This window comes from Hemitrygon akajei, chromosome 2 (assembly GCF_048418815.1).
Source record: "Hemitrygon akajei chromosome 2, sHemAka1.3, whole genome shotgun sequence".
NCBI classification, from domain to species: Eukaryota; Metazoa; Chordata; class Chondrichthyes; order Myliobatiformes; family Dasyatidae; genus Hemitrygon; species Hemitrygon akajei.
The window spans coordinates 110,043,067-110,067,345 of NC_133125.1; the positions used below are offsets into that span (position 1 = coordinate 110,043,067).

General features: G+C 43.4%; 1 protein-coding gene across 1 annotated transcript in view; it reads right to left on the reverse strand.

The window, feature by feature from the left end:
• The window catches only part of LOC140715298 (glypican-6-like), a 777,401-nt gene that overhangs the window by 81,234 nt on the left and 671,888 nt on the right, over positions 1–24,279 (reverse strand). The window lies entirely within an intron of this gene.

A 24,279-nucleotide genomic window follows, 5' to 3' on the forward strand; every position in this document is an offset into this window, starting at 1 on the left:
CCAATCTGTACAAGTCCTTCTGCAGATTTCCTGCTTCCTCAACACTAACTGTGCTCCCACCATCTTTGTATCATCTGCAAACTTGACCACAAAGCCATCAATTCTATCATCCAAATCACTGACATGAAAGAAGCAGCCAAGCAGAATAGGCCCCCTTTATTCCCACTGTTTCCCTCCAACCAGTCAGCCGATCTTCTACCCATGCTATTATCTTGCCTGTAAGACCACGGGCTCTTATCACATTAGGCCACCTCATGTGTGGCACCTTGTCAAAGGCTTTCTGAAAATCCAAGTAAATAACGTCTACTGACTCTCCCTTGTTTATCCATGTGCCTATCTAAACCTCTCTTAAATGTTGCAATTGAACCTGCATCAGCCTCTTCCACTGCCAGCTCAGTTAACACTAGCAACATCCTCTGATTGAAGAAGGTCCCCCTCAGGTTCTCCTTAAATATTTCACTTTCCATCTTCAGATGATCACAGGTCTATAGTAGATGCAATCTCACTGGCTCTCCCCTTGGCCTTGGATCACCCGGACAACAGCAATAGCGATGTCAGGCTGCAGTTTATTCATTACAGCTCAGCGTTCAACACCATCATCCTCTCAGTACTAATCAATAAGCTTCAAAATGTGGGCCTCTATACCTCCCTCTGCAACTCGATCTTGGCTTCCTCATTAAGAGACCACAATCAGTGCTGATTGGAAATAACATCTCCTCATCACTGACAACCACACAGGTTCACCTCAAGGATGTGTGCTTAGCCTACTGGTCTACAGGCAGTCCCCGGGTTATGTACGAGTTCCGTTCCTGAGTCCGTCTTTAAGTCGGATTTGTACGTCAGTCGGAGAAGTACATCCGGTATTATTTAGCGTCAGTCTTAGTATATAGTATATATTTTACCTTTCTATGCATATAAAACACTTAAGAAACGTATGTATTCCAAAAATTAAACCACTGCGTTGCTTAGTAATAATTGTAGCTTTCATCAGGGCAGGGCCTTTCACATGCTCCATTATTCTCACTTTATCCGTTATCCTTTAAAATTGTTCCGATCGTTGACCAACTGTAGCCCAACGCTTTTCCAATGACTGATGGCGTTTCACCTCTTTCCAAACGCTTTATTATTTCCACTTTATTTTCAATCGCGATTGCTTCCCGTCAACGGAACAGAAACACTGCGGGCGGCGAGTCCCGAGCTCCGCCGGCTCCCGAGGTCTGCTGGGTCCTAAGGACCACCACACTTAGACAGGCTAAATGGGACAAGTGGGGGCTGTGGTAGGTTTGGGTATTTGATCCTCCACAATATTCCACGTGGGAATTTAAACTGGAAGTGGCAGTGTTTTTTTTACGAGGTCGAGTTGCGAGCTCAACATCAACCTGGCACGGATGGTACAGGAGTCACTGGATCGACATCAACCCGGCACAGGAGCGGTCTCTCACTGGATTGAACTCGGGAACCTTCGTTCTCCAGCCCGGCGCTGATCTCACTGTGCCACCAGCCAACTGGAATGGGGGGCGGGGTCAGGGTGAATCTTACTAAGAAAAATTTAAGCCAAATACAAAGTTAAACACTCAACACAGTGTTAACGGCAATGACTTAAAATGGCGGATGGCGTCACAATCCAACTTAAAATGGTGGGCGGTGTCGCGATCTGACTTAAAATGGCAGATGGCGTTCTCCTTCCTCGGTTCGTAAGTACGAGTTGTCCGTAAGTCCGACGTTCGTAACTCAGGGACCACCTGTACTGTCTTTAAATGCATGACTGTGTGGATAGGCATAGCTCAAACAATCATTTATAAATTTGCCAATGCTACAACTGCTGTTGGCAGAATCTTAGATGCCAGCAGCTATATACAATGAGATTTGGTAAAGACAAGGGCAAATTTCTACAGATGTACGTTGAAGAGTATTCGGAATGACTGCAGCACCGTCTGGTATGGAGGCTCCAATAAAGAGGATTGTGAGGCTTTAGAGGACAGTAAACTCAGTCAGGTCCATTATGGGCACTAACCTCCCCAGCACCGAGGACTCCTTCAAAAGGCGATGCCTCAAAAAGGTGGCATTCATCATGAAGGACTTTTACCATCCAGCACATGCCCCCTTCTCATTACTGCCAACAATGAGGAGGCACAGGAGACTGAAGTTGCACACTCAACATTTTAGGAACAGCTTCTTTCGCTCTGCCATCAGATTTATAAATGGTCCATGAACACTGCATCACTATTTCAGTCTCTTTTTTTCTCTAGTTAGTTATGTTTTATATGTTACTTCTATAATTTATAGTAGTATTTATAAATCGCACTTTACTGCTGCTGAACAGCAGATTTCACGAAATAAGTCTGCGATAATAAACCTGATACAAAGATGATAAATAGGATTGCTGAACTCCATTGCACTCCTGAGGAGGAGGATAAGGGCAGCACATTTAAGGCCATTTCATGGTGGAAGGCATTTTAATCATGTGCGTTGATATTATACAGCCAGAGAGTCACAGAGTAATAAAACATCAAAACATTCTCCCTACTGGTTCCAGTTGCCCACATTTTGTCCATAACTCACCAAGCCCTCCCCTCCATGTACCTAGCCAAATGCCTTGACCACTTCCTCTGTCAGCTCATTCCAGGTACCCACTACCCTCTGCATAAGGAAGTTATATCTTAGTCTCTTTTAAATTACTCCCATCTTATCTTGTATCTGCGTCTTCCAGTTTGGACTCCCCGACCCTGGGGAAAAAGCCAATGTCCATACAACTCATAATTTTACAAACTTTTGTGAGGTTGCCCCTCATTCTCCTGAAATTCAGGGAATAGAGATTCAGCGTGGCCATCCTCTCCCTGTAACTTAGGCCCTCTAAACCAGGCAGCATCCTTGTAAACCTTATCTGCACCATCCCCAGATTGTCAATGTCTTTCCTATAACAGGCTGAGCAAAAACGTATGCACTTCTCCAAGTGTGGCCACAACAATGATTTATATAACTGCAACATAACATCCCTTCTCCTAAGCTCACTGCCCTGACTGATGAAGCCCAGAATGCTAAATGTCTTCTTCACCATCATATCTACTTCCATCAAAGTGTGTACTTGTAAATCCCAGGTCCTTCTGTTCCACGACACTCATCTTGCCATTATCCTACTCAAAATGCATCACTTCACACTTACCAAAGTTGAAATCCATTTGCCATTCCTCAGCACATCTCCTTAACTAATCCCAGTCTCCTTGCAATTCACTATCAACAAGACCTCCTAATTTAGCATAATCAACAAACTTGCTAATTATGTCATGTACATTCATATCCAAATAATTTTCACAAATATTGAATAACAGCGGTTTCAACACTGACCCCTGCGGCACATCATTAGTCACAGGCCTCCAGTTAGAGAATTGACCTTCAATCAACATCCTCTGCTTCCCAATATCTAGGCAATTCTGAATCCACCTCTTGAGCCTCACCTTGAATCCCATGGGACCGAACCTACCAGATCATCCTGCCACGTAGGAACTTATCAAAGACATTAAGAAAGTCCATATAGACAAAATCCCCTGCCTTACATTCATCTATGCTCTTAATTTTCTCGGTGAAATACTGCAAGATTTGTCAGGCATGTGCTCCCATGTACAAAACCAGGCTAACTATCCCTGATCAGTGCTTGACTATCCAAGTAGTGGTAGATCTTGTCTCTCAGAATTCCCTCCAGTAACTTCCCAACAACTGAATTCAGTCTCACCGGCCTGTAGTTGCCTGGTCTGTATTTGCTACCCTTCTTGAACAATGGAATAACTTCAGCCACCTCCAATCTTCTCGGTCTTTGCCAGTGACCAACAAAGAAACAAATATTTCTGCAATGCATCTGCATTTTCTTCCTTGGCCTCTCATAAGGTCCAGGGGCTGCACTTGGACAGGGCCTGGGCTTTGTTCAACTTAATGCCCTTCCAGTCTGCAAAAAAACCTCCTTCCTCATACTGTGTACCTGTTCCAAGACCTCATTAATTACTACGGTACCCTAATTTTTTGGCATCCATGATATTCTCCTTCGTAAACACCAAATAAAAACAGATAATCAAAATCTCAGCTATCTACTGCGGCTCCACTCATAGGCAGCCCTGATAGTGAACTTTATTCATTAATCTCTCCTTAGTCACGCTTATAATTTTAAAATCTGAAGAACCTCTTGGGATTACCTTTATACCCTCTTTCTTCCCTTCTAATTTCCTTTTTAAGTCTGGTCTTAAACCAGTTATATTTACCGAAGCCTCAATATGGATTGAATTGAATTGATTTTATTTCTTACATTCTTTATATACGTGAGGAGTAAAAATCTTTACATCTCTGTCTGAATGTGCAAATTATAGTAATTCGTAATAACTACTAAGCACAGTAAGATATACAAGAGAACAGTCAATATAGCTTAGAATTACAATTTTGTCAGTGTGAATTAATGTCTGATGGCCTGGTGGAAGAAGCTGTCCTGGAGCTTGTTGGTCCTGGCTTTTATGCTGTGGCATCGCTTCCCGGATGGTAGCAGCTGGAACAGATTGCAGTTGGGATGATCCTATAGGCCCTTTTCTCGCCCCCGTTGCTGTAAATGTCCTGAATAGTGGGAAGTTTACATCCACAAATGTGCTGGGCTGTCTGTACCACTCTCTGCAGAGTCTTGCGATTGAGGGAAGTACAGTTCCCACACCAGGCGGTGATGCAGCCAGTCAGGATGCTTTCAATTGCGCCCCTGTAGAAAGTCCTTAGGATTTAGGGATTCATGCCGAACTTCTTCAACCATCTGAGGTGAAAGAAGAGCTGCTGTGCTTTTTTTCACCACACAGTCAGTATGTACAGAACAAGTGAGTTCCTTGGTGATGTGTATATTGAGGAACCTGAAGCTGTTCACCCTCTCAACCCCAGATCCATTGGTGTCAATAGGGGTGAGCCTGTCTCCATTCCTCCTGTAGACCATAACCAGCTCCTTTGTTTTTGCAACATTGAGGGAGAGGCTGTTTTCTTGACACCGCTGTGTCAGGGTGATGACTTCTTCTCCATAGGCTGCCTAGTTATTATTTGAGATTAGGCCAATCAATGCAGTATCATCTGCAAATTTAATTAGCAGATTGGAGCTGTGGGCGGTGTCACAGTCATGGATGTCCAGAGAGTAAAGGAGGGGGTTTAAGACACAGCCCTGGGGGCTCCTGTGTTGAGGGTCAGAGGGACAGAGGTGAGGGAGCCCATTCTTACTACCTGCCGGTGATCTGACAGGAAGTCCAGGATCCAGCTGCACAAGACAAGGTGAAGGCCGAGGTCTCTGAGATTCTTGTCAAGCCTGGAGGGAATTATGGTGTTGAAAGCTGAACTGTAGTCCAAGAACAGCATTCTTCTTCTCCAGATGTGTGAGGACAGTGTGTAGAGCTGTGGCTATTGCATCATCTGTCGATCGGTTGTATTGGTAGGTGAATTGTAGGGGTCCAGTGTGGGTGGTAGCATGCTGCAAATGTCTCCTTGACCAACCTCTCAAAGCATTTGCTCATTATTGAGGTGAGTGTGACAGGACACCAGTCGTTCAGACATGTTACCTGGGTCTTTTTAGGTACAGGAACAATGGTGGATGTTTTGAAGCAGGAGAGCACTCTACACTGGGAGAGGGAGAGATTAAAAATGTCTGTAAACACACCTGCCAGTTGTGTTGCGCACATCCTGAGTACCCGCCCTGGGATGTCGTCTGGTCCCACAGACTTGGGGCTGTTCACTCGCTGGAAACACCTGTGTACTCCTGCCTCAGAGATGACCAAGGCGTAGGTCACATTGGCGGCTCTCCTCAGGGCCTCAGTGTTGGCGACATCGAACCAAGCATAAAAAAGATTTGGCTCAACTGGGAGATACGCAGCCATGTTGGCAGCACCATGGTGTTTAGCTTTGATGTCTGTGATGGTGTGCAGACCTTGCCATAAGCTGTGTGTGTTGATGCTGGAGAGTTGTGTCTGATCTTGTCCCTGTATTGTCATTTCTCTGCCTTGATGACTTTGCTTAGATTGTAGCTGCATTTCTTGAGTTCCTGGGGGTTACTGGCGGCAAAAACTCTGCTTAGTGTGGTGAGTGCAGTGCGCATGGAACTGTTGATCCAGGGTTTCTAGTTTGGATAGACCCTGCCCGATTTTTGGGGGACAAGGTCCTCGGTGCACTTCCGGATGAAGCTCGTGGCCCCTTCTGTGAACTCGGAGACATCCTCAACGTGAAAGACATTCCAGTTGACGTCATCAAAGAAGTCCTATATCATGGAGACTGATTGGTCGGACCAACAGTGGACGGCTTAAACGATGGTCGCCTCTTGTTTCAGCTTCTGCCTGTACATGGGCAGAAGCAAGACGGAGGGGTGGTCAGACTTCCCAGACGGTGGATGGAAGAGCACTTTGTAAGCGTTGTGGAAGGGAGAGTTGCAGTGGTCAAGTATGCTATCTCCCCGTGTGCTCACCTGGATGTGCTGACAAAACCTCAGACAGACTTGAGTCAGTGACAACGATTAAAGTCTGCGGCGATGATGAAAGCATCCTCTGGGCATACAGTCTCCAGGGTGCTGAGGGTCTCATATGGTTCCTTGAGAGCCAAGTCAGCATCACCCTGTGGTGGAATATACACAGCTGTGAACTCTCCAGGCAGCCAGAACGGTCTACACGGCAGAACGTTCCGGGGGCCACACCAACCATGAAGCATATCCCACCTCCTTTACTCTTTAGACCTGTCTCCCTGGAACGAGGACAACCCAGAGGGCTCGATGCGTGATCCAATATCTCCTCTGTCAACCAGGTCTCTCTGAAGCACAAAATGTTACATTCCTTTTTCTGCCGCTGGTATGAGATTCTAGCTCTCAGTTTGCACAGGGACTGAACGTTAGCCAGGTGTATGCTAGGGAGTGGCGGCCGGTTAGCATGCCATCTCAACCTCACCAGGATGCCGGACCTTCTACCACAACTCTGGCACCGCTTCCGAGGTAACACCGATCAGCCTATCAGCCAGGGTTTCCTGAACTTGGTTCCCCATTAACAGGAACGTGCTTTTGACAAGTCAGTTTGTTATAGGCCAGCGTCTATATTAAAAGCACCCCAACCATTCTCTGCTGAGACGGTGCAAAACCTTGCAGGGTTCATATGCAAGTAGAACATTATTACATTTGGGTGAATGGTTCAGTTGCCAAGGGAGACAGATATGCTCAAATGGCTGTCATAATTCTGGGCCAGCAGCATACACCATTGTTCACAGGCATAGAAATAGTTGGCTTAATTGGATTGTAGGGCTGTATTTTCTAAAGAACAACATTAGACAGTGAAGAGATTCAATAAATGCTTAGACTCAGGGCTGTAATGGCCTTGTCCAAATGAATGGATCAACTTTATTCACCATGTATGTTTACACATATTAGGAATTTGAGGTGGTGTGCTAGCATGACATGCAATAAAAACAACATTCAACAATTATAACAATAGAGAACTACATAAAAATAAACTTAAGAGATTAAAATCCAGATAAGGACTAAAATGAACATAAATACCAAAATATGATCATGTATTGAAAATGGAGCAAAAATACTTTAAAGTGATTAAAAAGCAGTGCGGTGACTGAGGTCAAAGATGGGGGAGCTAAATAGAATGGTTGATGGTTGTTCTGGGGAAGATGGAAATTTACCAACCACTGTGAGAATTACATCCTCTGCCAAGCTCTTATGTTGATGAGGAAGATGTAGTTCTCCCACATGAGATCCTGTGAAATAAAAATGTCCAGGAAGCTGAATGTTACAACGGAGTTGTTGATGATGAGTGGGTAGAAAGGGGACAAATTTCTCCTGAAGTTGAAATGCATCTCTGTGGTTTGATTGTGGACTTTAGGAAGGTGTGGATTGACCATTCCTCACTACACTGAAACAGCTTCTCCAAGGAGAGAGTTAGGAGTTCCAATCTTCTGGGAGTGCACATAACCGATTCCTGGTTCCTCAACACCACCCCTTTGGCCATGAGAGCAGAGCAGCATCTTCACCTCCTGAGAAGACCGATGTGATGAGGCCCCCCTGACCACCCGCCCCCATTTTGCAAGGCATCTGACCTCGTCCCTACAATGGATTGTGAGGACTGCTGAGAGGATGATCCGGGTCTCTCTTCCACCCAACAGAGATATTTATCAGGAGTGCTGTGTAGGCAGGGCCCTTAGCATTGTCAGCGATCCCTCCCATCCGCTCAATAATCTCTTTGACTTCCAACCATCAGACAGAAGGTACCGTAGTATCAGGACAAGAACTGTTAGGATGGGAAAAAGATTCTTCTGCCAGGCTGTAAGGCTGCTGCACTCCCTACCACCACTCAGGCCTCATCACGTATGAAGTGCTGTTATAGTGTTTGCTTTTTAACTAGTGTCTTATACGCACCTTAGTTCCTTAAGGTCATTATAGCTAGGAGTGGTAATGGGGACAAGCTCCCACTACCTATTAAATGCTCTCAATGGTGTGCGCCTCAAATAGTCTCTGGCAACCAAGCCCAGCACCTGGCCTTCAGGTGTGACTAAGTTACTAAGCCTGGTGGAACCATTTCTACTGATAGGAGAAGGGGCAAAGGCAGGTTACTGCCGCCTTAAAGCCAGTCGCTTCGAGCAGATGGACCTCATCAGTCATGGTTGGCAGCTCATCTAGGAGGAAAACTCCGATCTTAAACCTCCACTGCCTTGCGGCTATACCTACTCATGGGAAAGCTTCAGGAGTAAACCCCAAAGGAAAATTCCGGAGCTGAAGTCCCTAAGGCAGTCCTGCATTGAGTTCAATGTTGACTGGAAACTTCTGTGATGCTGCTGGTACTAAACTGTATTGGTCTCTGCCATTCCTTTGGGCTCGTCACATGCATGGAGAGGGCATATCATACTGCCCTGGCTTGCATATCTAGACAGCTAGGACGCAATATCCTTGGTCAACTCTGACTGACAGAGGCCCTCACAATATGCACTTAACATTTGTTAATTTATTTGTGGCAATATAACTTTATGTTTTGTGTGTGTGAGCTATGTACTGTGTTGTGCACTTTGATCTGGAGGAACATTGTTTCATTTGGCAGTATATATGTCTACGGTTGAACAACAATAAACTGAACTTGATCTTGAACGTTTGAGGGGATTCAGCTGCTCCAAGTTGTTGAAATTGCACCAGGAAACTATCTTGTTTCTTTTCTGATGTACTTGGAATTGTTCCCTTTGGTGATTAGTTCATTTGCAGTGGTGTCATCCGCAAACGTTATCAGTTTAACACATCAGTCACTGTAGAGGCAGTCACTGGTATAAGGGAGTGGACAGAATGTACCTTTATGGCACGCCAGTGCTGTGTGAGCGGACATGGAGATATGCTTCCCTAGACTCACGTACTGCCTCCTGTCAGAGAGGGGAGTGGAGAGAACACACCTCTATAGCACGCCAGTGCTGTGTGAGCGGACATGGAGATATGCTTTCTTAGTCTCACTTACATGTCATGAGGAGAGAGAGAGAATTAGGGTGCCTAAGACTTTTGCATAGTACTGTAGTAATTTTATGTATTGCTCTGTACCGCTGCTGCTGCTGCTAAAAATAATTATTTCATGACATATAGGAGTGATGATAAAGCTGATTCTGATGTGGGTCTCTATAGTTGACTGAGAGTAGGAAGGGAGCGGGGAGAGGGGAATCATGATTGGGAGATGGAGAAGTGAAATGGGAGGGAGTGGGATGCACCAGAGTCATATTGCAATGATTTATAAACCGCCTGTTTGGAATCAGAAGACCTAGTCTGGTGTCTCAGGACTGGGTGAGTCAGCATCCACACTACCTCCCGCCCCTGGCACCCCTTCTCTGCCTTCTGCCCTTCTGTGGTGCTCCACTTTCACCATTCCTAACATCTTCTGTTCCCACCAGATTTACAAACTCTCTCTCTGCTCCACGTTGACAAATACAATATGGTGCAAAAGCCTTAGGCACCCTGGCTATATATATGTGCTGAAGACTTTTGCACAGTATTGCTTATAAACCTTTTTGTCACTTAGCAGGTTCCAAACAATGTCAGCAAAGTTACAAGATATCCCTTACATAACAAGATACAGCTTGACCTTACATTAATTTCAGTAGGAGGGAAGCCTTGGTTCAACCAGAACTACATTCCAATACCCTTGTATTAGCCATCATCATTTATGGCACACAGTTGAAAGATGTGAAATATTTCAAATGTCTTGTGATGGTTTTCTGTATAAAGAAATTGTTCTCAGGAACAACAGCTGTTATGCTGTTAATAGACTTTAGTTCAGCATTCAACACAATCATCAGAAAGTGATTGGAAAGCTGAGCCTACTGGGCCTGAACACCTCCCTCTGCAACTGGATCCTAGACTTCCTGACTGGGAGACCTCAGTCAGTCTGGATCGGAAGCAGCATCTCCAACACCATCACACTGAGAACGGGGGCTCCCCAGGGTGGCGTGCTCAGTCCACTGCTGTTCACTCTGCTGACCCACGACTGTGCTGCCACACACAGCTCGAACCACATCATCAAGTTCGCCGATGACACCACTGTGGTGGGTCTCATCAGCAAGAACAACGAGTCAGCTTACAGAGAGGAGGTGCAGTGGCTAACGGACTGGTGCAGAGCCAACAATCTGTCTCTTAATGTGAACAAAACAAAAGAGATGGTTGTTGACTTCAGGAGGGCACGGATCAACCACTCCCCGCTGAACATCGACGGCTCCTCAGTAGAGATCGTAAAGAGCACCAAATTTCTTGGTGTTCACCTGATGGAGAATCTCACCTGGTCCCTCAACACCAGCTCCATAGCAAAGAAAGCCCAGCAGCGTCTCTACCTTTTGCGAAGGCTGAGGAAAGTCCATCTCCCACCCCCCATCCTCATCACATTCTGTAGGGGTTGTATTGAGAGTGTCCTGAGCAACTGCATCACTGCCTGGTTTGGAAATTGCACCATCTCGGATCGCAAGACCCTGCAGCGGATAGTGAGGTCAGCTGAGAAGATCATCGGGGTCTCTCTTCCCGCCACCACGGACATTTACACTACACGCTGCATCCGAAAAGGAAACAGCAGTATGAAGGACCCCATGCACCCCTCATACAAACTCTTCTCCCTCCTGCTGTCTGGGAAAAGGTTCCGAAGCATTCGGGCTCTTACGACCAGACTATGTAACAGTTTCTTCCCCCAGGCTATCAGACTCCTCAATACTCGAAGCCTGGACTGACACCTTGCCCTACTGTCCTGTTTATTATTTATTGTAATGCCGGTACTGTTTTGTGCACTTTATGCAGTCCAGTGTAGGTCTGTAGCCTAGTATAGCTTTCTCTGTGTTTTTTTTTTATTATGTAGTTCAGTCTAGTTTTTTGTACTGTGTCATGTAAACCCTGGTCCTGAAAAACATCTCATTTTTACTATGCACTGTACCAGCAGTTATGGTCAAAATGACAATAAAAGTTGACTTGACTTGAACAGCTCCTAACAGGATCTTGATTAAGAGTGATCCACATTCTAATTATCAGGGTTTTTTTTAGATACATTGTGTACACTACAATTCTGACTCAAGTAAAATATATACAGTACATCACTGAGGATTCTCACAGATGATGTATCTCTCTCAGGCATTATGTGAATTTTGCATATTTTTGTGACTTTCCAAAGTAACATTTGAGTATTGACTCTTAGATCATTTTAGAGGTTCTCTGCTGTTAATTGATACATCACCACATAACTGTATCACCCACTTGACTACAGTTATCTACATATATTTAAGTAATAGTTTTACCAGATTGACTGCCATAAATCTGGCATTTAATTGGGTGAAACCGTTAAAAGATACAATTAACATATTTTGCACCAGGTTAATATGTAGAGTATGCCTATTGAAAAATACTTTTGGAGTTCGGCTCCATTGACAAAAATGGGAGTAAATTTAAGCAGAACAGATCAGGCAGACATGACTGTGACCTTGCAGTTGGTTAACATGACCAAGGATTAATTTCTATCCCCCAAAAAAATCATTGTATGGTAAAGGGCAGCACAGAGTACTTATTTTGTTCAATTTAGTTTGTGCTAAAAGAAAACCTGACAGCTCATGCAGGCCTAATTAAATCTAGATGAGCCTTAAAGGCTCCAAAAACAGGCTTCTTTTACCATTTCAGCCCAGGCTTTGCTTTGATATATATGTATTTGTCTTGCAAAAGCAACAAAATTCAATTTATTCAAGGAATTTCAAAGGTTCATGTCTACAGTATCCTCCAGGAAGACCAGAACATTGACGTAAAGTTTGGAGCCTTGCATGCCTCAATGACCTGGAGAACTACAGTGTGTTGGCTGAAGTCAGGGTGTTCTGCTTTGTCTCTTGGTGGGGTCAAACAGGTCAAAGGGTAGAGGCCGGGCTCAAAGTAGTCCACCAATCCCCCAGGTTTGGGGTTCAGCCCAGGGCTAGCTAGCCTGACTGGTAAAACAAAATTGTTTCAGAAACAGTAATGAGAAATCCTTCTACGTCGGAGTGTGATGGTATTCCTGAGTCTCCACCTGGGACTTGTATGATTGACAGTGGTGAAAGCTGAGAGCGAGCTATTGACATGATGAAGGAAGCCCTGAACACCAGCAGAGATGGAAGAGCTTCATTACTGCCCCAAATGCCAGTGGCATAACGGGCAGTAAAGTAAAAGGCTACAGTATATCTTGGGTGTCTTTTCACATATTCTTGTGGTCATCATTTCTACAGGTTTTTGTCAAAACTGCCATTAGATTGTAAGGTATTTGAGCGTTTTGTACTGATTTTAAAAATGCTTGTTCCCTCATTCCATTCTGTGCATTTGTCTGCATTCCTTCAAATTGTGAGCTCTGCAAACATCCATATTTGCAACTGAGATTAATGATAATGAGTTGAGTGAGAAGAAATGGATGGAAACAGCACTTGCCACATTAAGTGACATCAATTTCAAACTATTCAAACAGAAACAATTCAAAAACACCCCTTTAGAACGGAGATGAAGAAGAATTTATTCAGCCAGAGGGCAGTAAATTTGTAGAATTCATCACCAAAGACAGTTGTGGAAGCCAAGTCATTGGGGATATTTAAAGCAGCAGTTGATATGTTCTTGATTAATAAGGGTGTCAAAGGTTACAGGGAGAAAGCAGGAGAGTGGTGTGGAGAGGGTTAATAATTCAGCCATGATGGAAAGGAGGAGTAGTCTCGGTTGGCCAAATGGCCGAATCATGCTCCTACATTTTATGACCTTGTGGTCTAAACTGGATTTATATCAAAAAGCCTATTCTAACTTTTTAAAAGTTAATTTTTTCCAGCTAAGAGCTTCTTGAATGAAGTACAATGGGTAAATGCACTTACAACATAAATTATTTCTGTTTCAGTAATACAGAGAATAATAATCATTATAGCAAGTTGTATGGTCCTTCACAAACATGAAACGTCTCTTCCTGACTCTTGAAATCACTGCTAATGTTTTTTTAATGAGACATGAAATTGTAGTAATTCAAAGCCAATCAAACAGCATAAATCTTGGTCACAAAATCAGTGCTATTTAATTAAATAAAACAGAAAATAATTTTGTGTCAGATAAAGTTGATAAAACATCAGATCCTGAACATGATATAATTGTATCACAAGATATTGTGGGACAGGCCTAGCGTTCTTTCTTTGAATAGCTCCATTTCTTGATGGATTAACCAGTGTAATGTTCATGTGAACATTTTGCTGAAAACTCAGTGCTACATGAGTGCTTCAGCATCTTCAAAAGATCAAGGGCTTGTTGTGAGCACAGTTTGGGAAATATTGCTCAAGCTAATTTGGATGAATTGGTGTGGGACTGCAATGCACATTTGCACTTACCCATTAGCGTAATGGAGGAATTTTAAGGAATTTTTTTGTTACCTGTTCATAATTACGATTGCATTGTACCATTATTGCAAAAATACACCTACATGGATTCGCAAGAGTTGAATATAATTGTTTATTTTCAACATTTAAATCTGCCTGCATCGTTTGGCAGATTGTGTCTTGTGGCTGCTACAATCAATGAAACTCATATTTGTAGAGTTTGGGAAGCAGCAGTTTCCGTTAAAGATCTTAGAAATATGATAATGTTGATTGGGTGGACCTGGTGCAAACTGCACATCTGAGCATTTGATTGGAACTGGTACAATGGACAGTGATAATAGAGCAATAATTGTCACAATATTGGACAATGATCATTGGCTCAAGCACAAGCTGTTCAGATGGAACTCTCTTGAAATTTAAGGAGCCACAAGAGACAGCAGATGCTGAAATCTGTAGCAACAATCTGCTGCAGGAACTCAACAATTTCAACAGCATCTGTGAAAAGAATGTTTCAGGTTGAAACCCTGCATCAGGACTGAGTGTGAAACGTGTCATGGCCAGTATAAAGAGTGGGAGAGTGATGAGACAGGAGCTAGGAGTGATTGGTGGACTGAAGAGGGATGAAGGATGCTGGAGAGGTCAAGCAGGTGAGACAAGAGAGGGGTGGAATGGGGAGAAGGGTACAGGTGAGTGATAGAAGAGGAGAAAAAGGAGACGCAGATGGAACAAGATAGGAGAGGGGAGGGGTGGATGAAGGCAAAGACAGCTGCTGGAGGGTGATAAGCAGGATGATACCGTCTACCGGTGTTGGAATCTGATCAATAAGGGAGGTGATAATTAAAACCATTAGGGGAGAGGTGAATGGCAGATAAAACCAGAGCAGATGGGGAGGTGTGGGGTGGAAATAGATGAGAAAAATAAGACGAAGATCGGAAGTAGTGAGAGAGACAGGTGTTTGTGGGTGGATGGGGGGGGCGTGATAACACACTGGAAGGAATGGTTACATAAAATGGGAAAACTCAGTGGTCATGCAGTTGGGTTGTAGACTATTCAGGTGGAGTATGAGGTGTTGTTCCTGTAGCAGGCCATGCAGATGGTTAATGATGGAGATTGTGAAAAGAAACTGACATGGCCCAGCTGCCTAGGTGACATCTTCTTCCCACCCAGAGGAAGGTAAGGACGCTATACATTTCTCACAGTTTTTTCCATCTCTGCCACTTATGCTCTCAAGGTGAGGGCTTAGATTCCAGGACATCTGAAACGTCTTTGCTTTACAGGAAACATGGCTTCTTTCCTACTGTGGTTGATGGGAGTCTGTTCTCATGTCTCCTCTGTTTCTCAAACTTCTGCTCTCACCCCACTATCCTCTAAAGAGACAGGGCCTTTTGAAGGGACCACTCCCTCAGTGAACATCTTTCCACCTCTACCCCTCCCTGACCCTTAACACTTCCCTCTTCAACTGAAGGGCGTGCAACACTGTACTAACTCCTCCTCCCTCACCACAGTTCAGGCACCTAAGCAGCTTATCCAGGGGAAGCAAAGGCTCACATGCACCTCCGCCATCTTGGCCTTTTTCACTTGTTGTTCCCAATGTGGTCCAAGCTAATCCTCATTGATGTAGAGCAGAAGCTGGTAAGGGGGAAGGCTGGGGAAGATGTGGCTGATGGTGGAATCTTGTAGCTGGTGGAAATGATGAAGGATCATGTACTGGATGCAGAAACTCAAAGACTGAAAGGTAAGGACTAGGGAAACTCTATTTCAGTGGAGGAAGTTGGGGTGAAAGCAGAGGACTGAGAAACAGAATAGAAGCACAAACAGGCTCCATCAACCACAAACAGGAAGCCATGTTTCCTGTGAAAGGAAGAGCTTTCAAATATCCTGGAACGTAAGTCCTCAACTTGAGAATAGAAATGGCAGAGATGAAGAAACTGTGAGAAATGAATAGTCACTCCTCACAAGCCACTGGGTGGAAGCAGCTGTAGTCTCGGCAACTGGGGGAGTCAGTGGGATTATAGTACGGTAAATGTCTTTGAATAGTTTGTCTCCTGAGATGCAGAGAGAGATCTAGAAAATGGAAAGAAGGATCACAAATGTCCCACATGGATTTGAGAGCAGGGTGGAAGTTAACGGTGGTAGTGTTAAAATAATTTCCACATGGGCGCAAGAAGCATTGCCAGACATTCATTGGAGAAAGAGCTGGGAGTGGTACTAGTTTGAAACACAGACTGCACCAGATGGCCCATGAAGAGACTGGTGTATCCAGAGACCATGTGGGTGCTGATTTCCAGGACTTGACAGCAATGTGTGTTTTCTTTGATCATTCTTTGGGATGATGTTGCCATGGAAAATGTCACCTTTTATTTCTTACCCTTTATTGATTATGGCAATGTAGCAAGATTATTGAAAATGATATTGAAGTTGTTTGGGCGTCATTGTAGAGTGCAGTTAGTGCAATGGTATTACAGCTCAGAGCTTGGAGTCCAATTCCAATGTCCTCTGTAACAAGTCTATATGCCCTCCCCATGGAAGAAATGGGTTTTCTACGGGTCCTTCCGTTTCCTCCCACGGTCCAAAGATGTACTGGTTGGTAGGTTAATTGGTCATTGTAAGTTGTCCCATGATTAGGCTAGGTAGCTGGGTGGCATGGGTTGAAGGGCCAGAAGGGTATACTGTGCTGTATCTCTAAATAAAATAAAATTCATTCAGTGAAGAGCAAGAGGAGGCTGGCTGGGGGTCAATTACCAAATTTACAAACTACCTTACAAGAATAGACTACATTTCTTGACAGGGTTGTGGGTTCAGATTTGATGATTTTTTTAGGTAATTGAAAACAAATATGAAAAGAAAAATTTACAGGCAATGGGTTAAAAGCAAGGGAGAAGAACCAAGAGCCAATAAGAGAACAATGCTTGTGCTTCGAATGATATTATACTGTGATTCTGGTCAAATTATCATTCCAACTGATAACTAAGTGTACAATTGTTCAGCCAGGTGCCAGATACCACTGGCTGTTCCTTTCACAGATGCCTTTACAATGTGCACCAGCCTAATCTAGTTCAGAGCCTTGACAGTTTTTTTATGTTCAGTTATTGTATTTCTGGACTGGAATGCAAGATCTTGCAGCTCCACCCACTTCCTCATCACCTAGAATGAATATTCTCATATTTTGCCAATTAGTCTTTATGTGGGTGGACTAACCTTGTTTAGATGAGGTCGGATATGAATCAGTAAGCTGTTTCATCTTACGACAAGTGACTACAGTATATGCAATGTGTCACATAGCAATGATTGGATTCATTTCCTTCAACCTACACAACTGGTCCTTATCTCATAATAGAAGAATGATTAATTGTATATTATCAGGCTTGAATTAAAAATTGTTTCTTTCTGATTTATGATTCTGAGCTCAGCCACAGCTTGGTATTATAATTTTCTGTTCAGTATCAGACAGGCCATCCCCACTTTTCTCACATGGTCAGAACTGCTATCCAGAACTAGAGACGATACATCAAATCACAACACTTGACAGGCAATACTTGAATTATGTTACACCCCAGTGTTACTTCATTTAGCAAAAAGAATATAAGGTTACTCTTTTGTTCAAAACCCAACATCTGTTCATAGGTTGCATTGGCCAACCTGCAAACCCCACCCCATCACTGTGAGATGAGTACACGAGTAAGAGAGACGTGCTTATATAATCATATAAAGCAATTCTGTCTCCTGAATGATACAACCATCTGAACAGAAAGCTATTCCAAATACTGAAAGTTTTAATTCACCCTCAGAGACGTATAATTTCAAGCGTTTCTCACCTATTTCAAAGGTATACTGTTTGGAAATTAGTTCACATCTTTTGCTGTGAAAGCTTCCAGTGAAATTCTGAAGCTGGAAAATGAACTTGAGAACATACTGTGTAGAGGTTCCAAGCCATTTTTAAGCCATGGGCCAATACCATAAAGCAAGAGGTCTGTGGTCCCCAGGCTGGAAACCTCTCAAACTGTGGTTTCTGTGAGAAGAGTAAATTTAAAAAGTATTCATATTGCTTTTATGAAGATCCTAGTTTCTGAGGGCGAACACTTATTAGACCAACTAGCTAATAAACTGTACTGTTTAAGGTTCAATTTGAAAGATGATCAAAATTGGCAGATAAATAAAAATACTGATCAAAATAAAGGAGAAACTACTTTAATAAAAACAATAAAAACTGGTCTGCCCCCACTTGGAGTACTGTGCTCAGTTCTGGTTGCCTCACTATAGGAAGGACGTGGAAACCATAGAGAGGGTGCAGAGGAGATTTACAAGGATGCTGCCTGGATTGGGGAGCATTCCTTATGAGAATAGGTTGAGTGAACTCGGCCTTTTCTCCTTGGAGTGACAGAGGAATGAGAGGTGACTTGATAGAGGTGTACAAGATAATGAGAGGCATTGATCGTGTGGATAGTCAGAGGCTTTTCCCCAGGGCTGAAATGGCTAGCATGGGAGGGCATAGCTTCAAGGTGCTTGGAAGTAGGTACAGAGGAGATGTCAGGGGTAAGTTTTTTACGCAGAGAGTGGTGAGTGCATGGAATGGGCTACTGGCAGTGGTGGTGGAGGTGGAAACGATAGGGTCCTTTAAGAGACTCTTGGATGGCTACATGGAGCTTAAAAAAATAGAGGGCTGTGGGTAAAGCCTAGGTAGTTCTAAGGTACGGACATGTTCAGCACAGCTTTGTGGGCCGAAGGGCCGGTATTGTGCTGTCGGTTTTCTACGTTTTCTAAAAAATGTTATGGCCAGGCAGGATCCATGGAAAAAAATATTTCTGGTTGAGGTTTCCACTGTTTTTTGCTTTTACTTCAGATTTCCAGCATCGACAGTTTTGTGATCTTCAACAATTTCTTGATTTCACTTTTGTATGTGTTGTTACCATAAATCACACTGAGTAGTGTCAATTAAATAAAATTAGGTCCGCTGTGTCCAGGTTTAGCGTAATACTCAGTATGTAGTTGGCAATTCAGCTTTAGGCAGAAATCAATAAAATGGAAATAATTTCCTTATTTTTTATCTTGATGTTATCCAGCTAGCGAAGAAAATGTAATAATTTCACATTCATTTGGTCTCAAAAAATTAATAGAATGAGTTCTTTATCATAAGCAACATATAGACAGAAAGAAATTAAAAATACAATTTCATCTTTTTTCCCCATTACATTTATCTTTTTCTCCTCCACATTAGCAGACAAGGTGACTAACATTCCACTTATTTGTCTATTGAAAAATAACAAAAGACAATAAAATAATTGAGAGCACTTTGCCAAGAATTAGGATCACTTAAAAGAACAGGTCACAAGATTACACAACTAATCTCTCATCATCATAGAGTAATGCAGCAAGAAAACTGACCCTTCGGCACTGTTCTTCCAAGCTGATCAAAACGGTTATCCAAGCTAGTACCATCTGCCTGCATTTAGATTAGATTAGATTCAACTTTATTGTCATTGTGCCGAGTACAGATACAAAGCCAATGAAATGCAGTTAGCATCTAATCAGAAGTGCAAAGAATAGTGTTATTTAGCCCAGAACCTGTCCTATCTGTATGACCTGCCTAAATGTCTTTTAAGCATTATAACTGTACCCACCTCCACATCTTTCTTTGGCCAATCATTCCACGTACTACCACCCTCTGTGTCAAAACGTTTCTGCTCCGACCCCTTTTAAATCTTTTTCCTCTCACTTTAAATCAGTGCCAAAGCAGTTCCTCTGCCACCACAGATGCTGCCTGACCTTCCAGCTTTTCCAGTGGCTTGTTTGTTGCTCTCTCTCTTCACAGTCCTGGGCCAACGTTTTATGGAGGTGAGGACTAAGAGCTTGAGGAGGGAGTAGGATATGTAGTTCTCAGTCAAGTAAACGTTTTCCTACAGTGCCAGTGAAATAGGTCAGGTATTAAAACACAACCTGCTGAAACCACTCAGAGGTCAGGCAGTATCTCTGAAAAGAGAAACAGTTAATGCTTGAAGTCCAAGACCATTCAGGTCTGAGTCCCTTCTTCAGCATTTTCTGTTTTTATTTCAGATTTAACACATTGCCTGAATTTCAAATTTGTTAACACCTGTTTAACATGCTTTGCCTCAGTTTGCCAGCCACAGGGAGTCATGCGTTGGTGGACATTAGGGTGGTTAAATCGCAGGGCCTGATGGGTCTATACTAGGATACAAACATAACTTGGAAGATTATTGCATCATAGCTAGCTATGGGAAAGATACCAGAAGTATAGCTAATGTTGAACAAAAATGTTCATAAAGGACAATAGGTATAAGAAAGAAAACCACAGGACAGTGAGCAGTGAGCTAAACATCAGTAGCAGGCTGGTCGTGGACTTCATTAAGGATTTTGTCAAGGTCCAATCGGATAGGCTGGTCCAGAAGGTTAGGCGCAATGGATCCAAGGCATGTTGGAAATCTGGATCAAAAGTTCACAGGTGAAGCAAAAAAAATTGGTAGAGTGGGAGACAGTATGGAATTGACTTTATTACTTACATCCTTCATATACACAAGGAGTAAAAATCTTTACGCTACATCTCCATCTAAATGTGCAAAGTGAAATTTATAGTGATCTATAATAAATAATATGTACAACAGGACAGTCAATATAACATAGAAATACAATTGTATCAGCATGAATTAATCAGTCTGATGGCCTGGTGGAAAAAGCTGATCCGGAGCCTGTTAGTGCTGTCTTTAACGTTTCCCAGATGGTAGCAGCTGGAATAGATTGTGGTTGGGATGACTCAGGTCCCCATTGATCCTTTGGACCCTTTTTATACAACTGTCTTTGTAAATATTCTGAATAATGGGAAGTTCACATCTACAGATGCGCTGGGCTGTCTGTACCACTCTCTGCAGAGTCCTGCATTGAGGGAAGTACAGTTCCCATACCAGGCAGTGACGCAGCCAGTCAGGATGCTCTCAATTGTGCCCCTGCAGAAAGTTCCTAGGATATGAGGGCCTATACCATACTTCTTCATCCGTCTGAGGTGAGAGAGGCCCTTTTTCACCACGCAGACGGTATGTACAGACCACGTGAGATCCTCGGTGTAGAGGATCTTACACTGAGGAGAGTTGTTTGAAGATGCAGAGCAACATCGATTCACTGTTAAGTATTGGAGAGTGATGTCAGATTGAATTTAGCACAGACAAGTGAATGGTAATGTACTTTGGGAAGTTAATTTTTGCTTAAGATGTGGAGTGAATAGTAGGGCATTTAGGAGTATTCGTGGCAGAGAGACTTTGGAGTGGAAATCCATAGCTCTCTGAAATTGATGACATAGGTGGATAGAGTAATGAAGGGGACTCTTGCAGTGTTTGCCTTTATAGGCAGAGCCATTAAGAAAAAGAGAAGGAATGACATATTGTAGCTTAACAAAACATTAGGATGTATTCTATTACCTCAGCACAGAAAAGGCATGGTAGCAAAAGAGAGATTGCAAAAAATATCGACCAGGAGGGTGCCTGAAATAGACGTCATAATTATAAGGAGTGATTGGATATTATGTTTTTTTTCTGGAGTGCAGGAGGCTGAACAGTGATCAGATAAAAGCTTTATAAAATTAGGAGAGGCCGATGGCAGGGGAATCTAGAACTAGAGGACACAGGCCTGAGGTGGGGAATGAGAAATTTAAAGGAGATCTGAGGGGCCAGATAGTGGTTATTATCTGGAATGAGCTGGCAGAGGTGGTAGTGGAGGCTGATACAGTTAGAATGTTCAAAAGACATTTGGACAGGCACTGATAGGAAAGGTGCAGGGGGATACTGGTTTATGCAGGCAACTGAGATTAACATAGATAGGCATTACTATTGGTCTGGTAGCAAAGTGCTGGAATTTATTATTCCAACGGGGAAAATGCTCTTGAAAAATCAGGAGGCCCCTGTATGTAGACCCTGTGGGTGTGGAGTCTGAGGTCGCCACCTGCTTCAAGCAGGCTTCAATTATACCGGTGCCTACAAAGAATGTGGTAAAATCCCTCAATGACTAGCATCCAGTAACACTTACATCCACAGTGATGAAGTGTTCTGACAGGCTGGTGATGAAACCTATCAACTACTGCTTGAGAAGTGACTTGGATCCGCTAACCAATTTGTCTACAGGTCCACTGCAGATGCCATCTGATTGGCTCTTCACTCAAGCCTGGAACATATGGACAGCAAAGACACGTACCTCAAGATGCTCTTTATCAACCACAGCTTGGCATTCAATACCATCATCCCCTCAAAACTAATCACTAAGCTTTAAGACCTTGGCCTCAATACCTCCTTGTGCAATTGGATACTCAATTTCCTCACTTGTACGTGCCAGTTCGTTCAGATTGGCAGCAATATCTCCTTCAGAATCTCCATCAGCAGAGGTGCACCACAAGGTTGTGTGCTTAGCCCCCTGCTCGACTCACTTTACACTTATGACTGTGTGGCCAAGCACAGCTCCAATGCCATATTCAAGTTTGCTGATGACACCACTATCATAGGCCGAATCAGCATATGTAAGGGAGGTGAAAATCTGGTTGAGTGGTGTCATAACAACAACCTCTTACTCAATGTCAGCAAGACCAAGGAGCTGATCTTTGACTTCAGGAGGAGGCAACCAGAGGTCCATGAGTCAGTCCTCATTGGCGGATCAGAGGTTGAGAGGGTTAGCAAATTCCTTGGTGTTTCATTTCAGAGGGCCTGTCCTGGGCCCAGCACATAAAGTGCAGTTACAAAGAAAGCATGGTAGCACCTCTACTTCCTTAGGAGTTTGCGAATATTCAGCATGACATCTAAAACTTTGACAAACTTCTATAAATGTGCAGTGGAGAGGATATTGACTGGCTGCATCACAGTCATTCAATGCCCTTGACTGGAAAATCCTTCAAGAAGTAGTGGATACAGCCCAGTCCATCACAAGTAAAGACCTCTTCCCCACTGAGCAGAGCCACATGGAACACTGTAGCAGGAAAGCTGCATCCATCACTTGGGACCCCAGGTCATGCTCTCTTCTCGCTGCTGCCATCAGAAAGAAGGCACAGGAGCCTCAGGACTCACCCCACCAGGTTCAGGGACAGCTATTACCCCACAGCCATCAGATTCTTGAACCAAAGCGGATAGCTTCACTCAACTTCACTTGCCCCATCAATGAAATGTTCCCACAACAAATGAATTCACTTTCAAGGTCTCTTCATCTCATGCTCTTGATATTTACTGTTTATTTATTTGTTGTTAATATTATTATTTCTTTTTCATTGTATTTGCACAGTTTATTGTCTTTTACACACTGGTTGTACAGCCAGTTAGTGCAGTCTTACAGTAATTCTATTATGGTTATTGGATTTATTGTGTATGGCCACAAGAAAATTAATCGCAGTGTTGAGTCTTCTGGTCAAAGTGCTGCTCTCGAACGACGATTCCTTGGGCGACATCTTCCAGATAGTCAATCTCTTCAATTATTTCGCTTTTTCTACACCTTCTGCTTGATCTTTCTGTTTGATTTCTGTTACGGCAACTGTTGGAGCTTGTGACATGTAGTTTGGAACTCGGACGAATGATCTAATGCGCTGCTGCATCCGGAAAGCTGCCTCGTAGAGAAGATTGGAGACAGGGACCCGAAAAAGACCGAGAACGCGAGCTGACATTTGAAAAAGACCAGAGACATGTACGACTCCATCTTGAAGCGGCGAGGAAGATTGAAGCATCGCGGTGAATGCTGAGGGGGTCAGCGATCGCTCCCAATGGAGGTGACCAGTGCGATGGCAGTCAGCAGCAGGGTTGGTGGCATTCCGACCTGGCGGTCACTCTTCACAGAACGACTGAGTTTGTGCAGCCTCTCTCCTCACATGTGGATGGAAAGATGCTTTTGATATTCTGAGGTTTATGCGATCTTCTGACTGTACATTGGCCTCCTTCAGTTTTTCGGTGTTTTCTTTCTTGTGGCTGACTGGCGGCTGGGTGATCTGCTCATTTTTTGTTTGTGGGGGTGAGCGGGTTCTTGATGATATTGCTGATGGTCTTTTTTGTGAGTAAGGGAATTGGGGATTGTTATCGTCACTGTTTTTTCTGCAGTGGGGGCGGTTTGGGGATTTGATGTTATTGTTACTGATCTTTTTGCTCTGGGGGAGGAGTTGGGCGATTTGGGGGTTTGTGAGTTTTGTTTCTTTTTCTTTCTCAAGCTCCAACTCCACAGCATCTTGCAAAACTGACCACTTCTCTTATCCTGAGCTCAGAGGAACATGGGCACCACTAGTATTTGTAACAGGAACCTACAACTGCACCAATTAATGAACATGTCATTTTGGGTACAATTGAACATCCTTGCCAGTGTATTTCTCTCTTTTTTAAGTGAAATGCAGCTTTGTTTCTCATCAATAGGTAAACATTTTATCACACTATCTCTAAAACAAATTTTAAAATTTAAAATCAAACTGTGTCAACT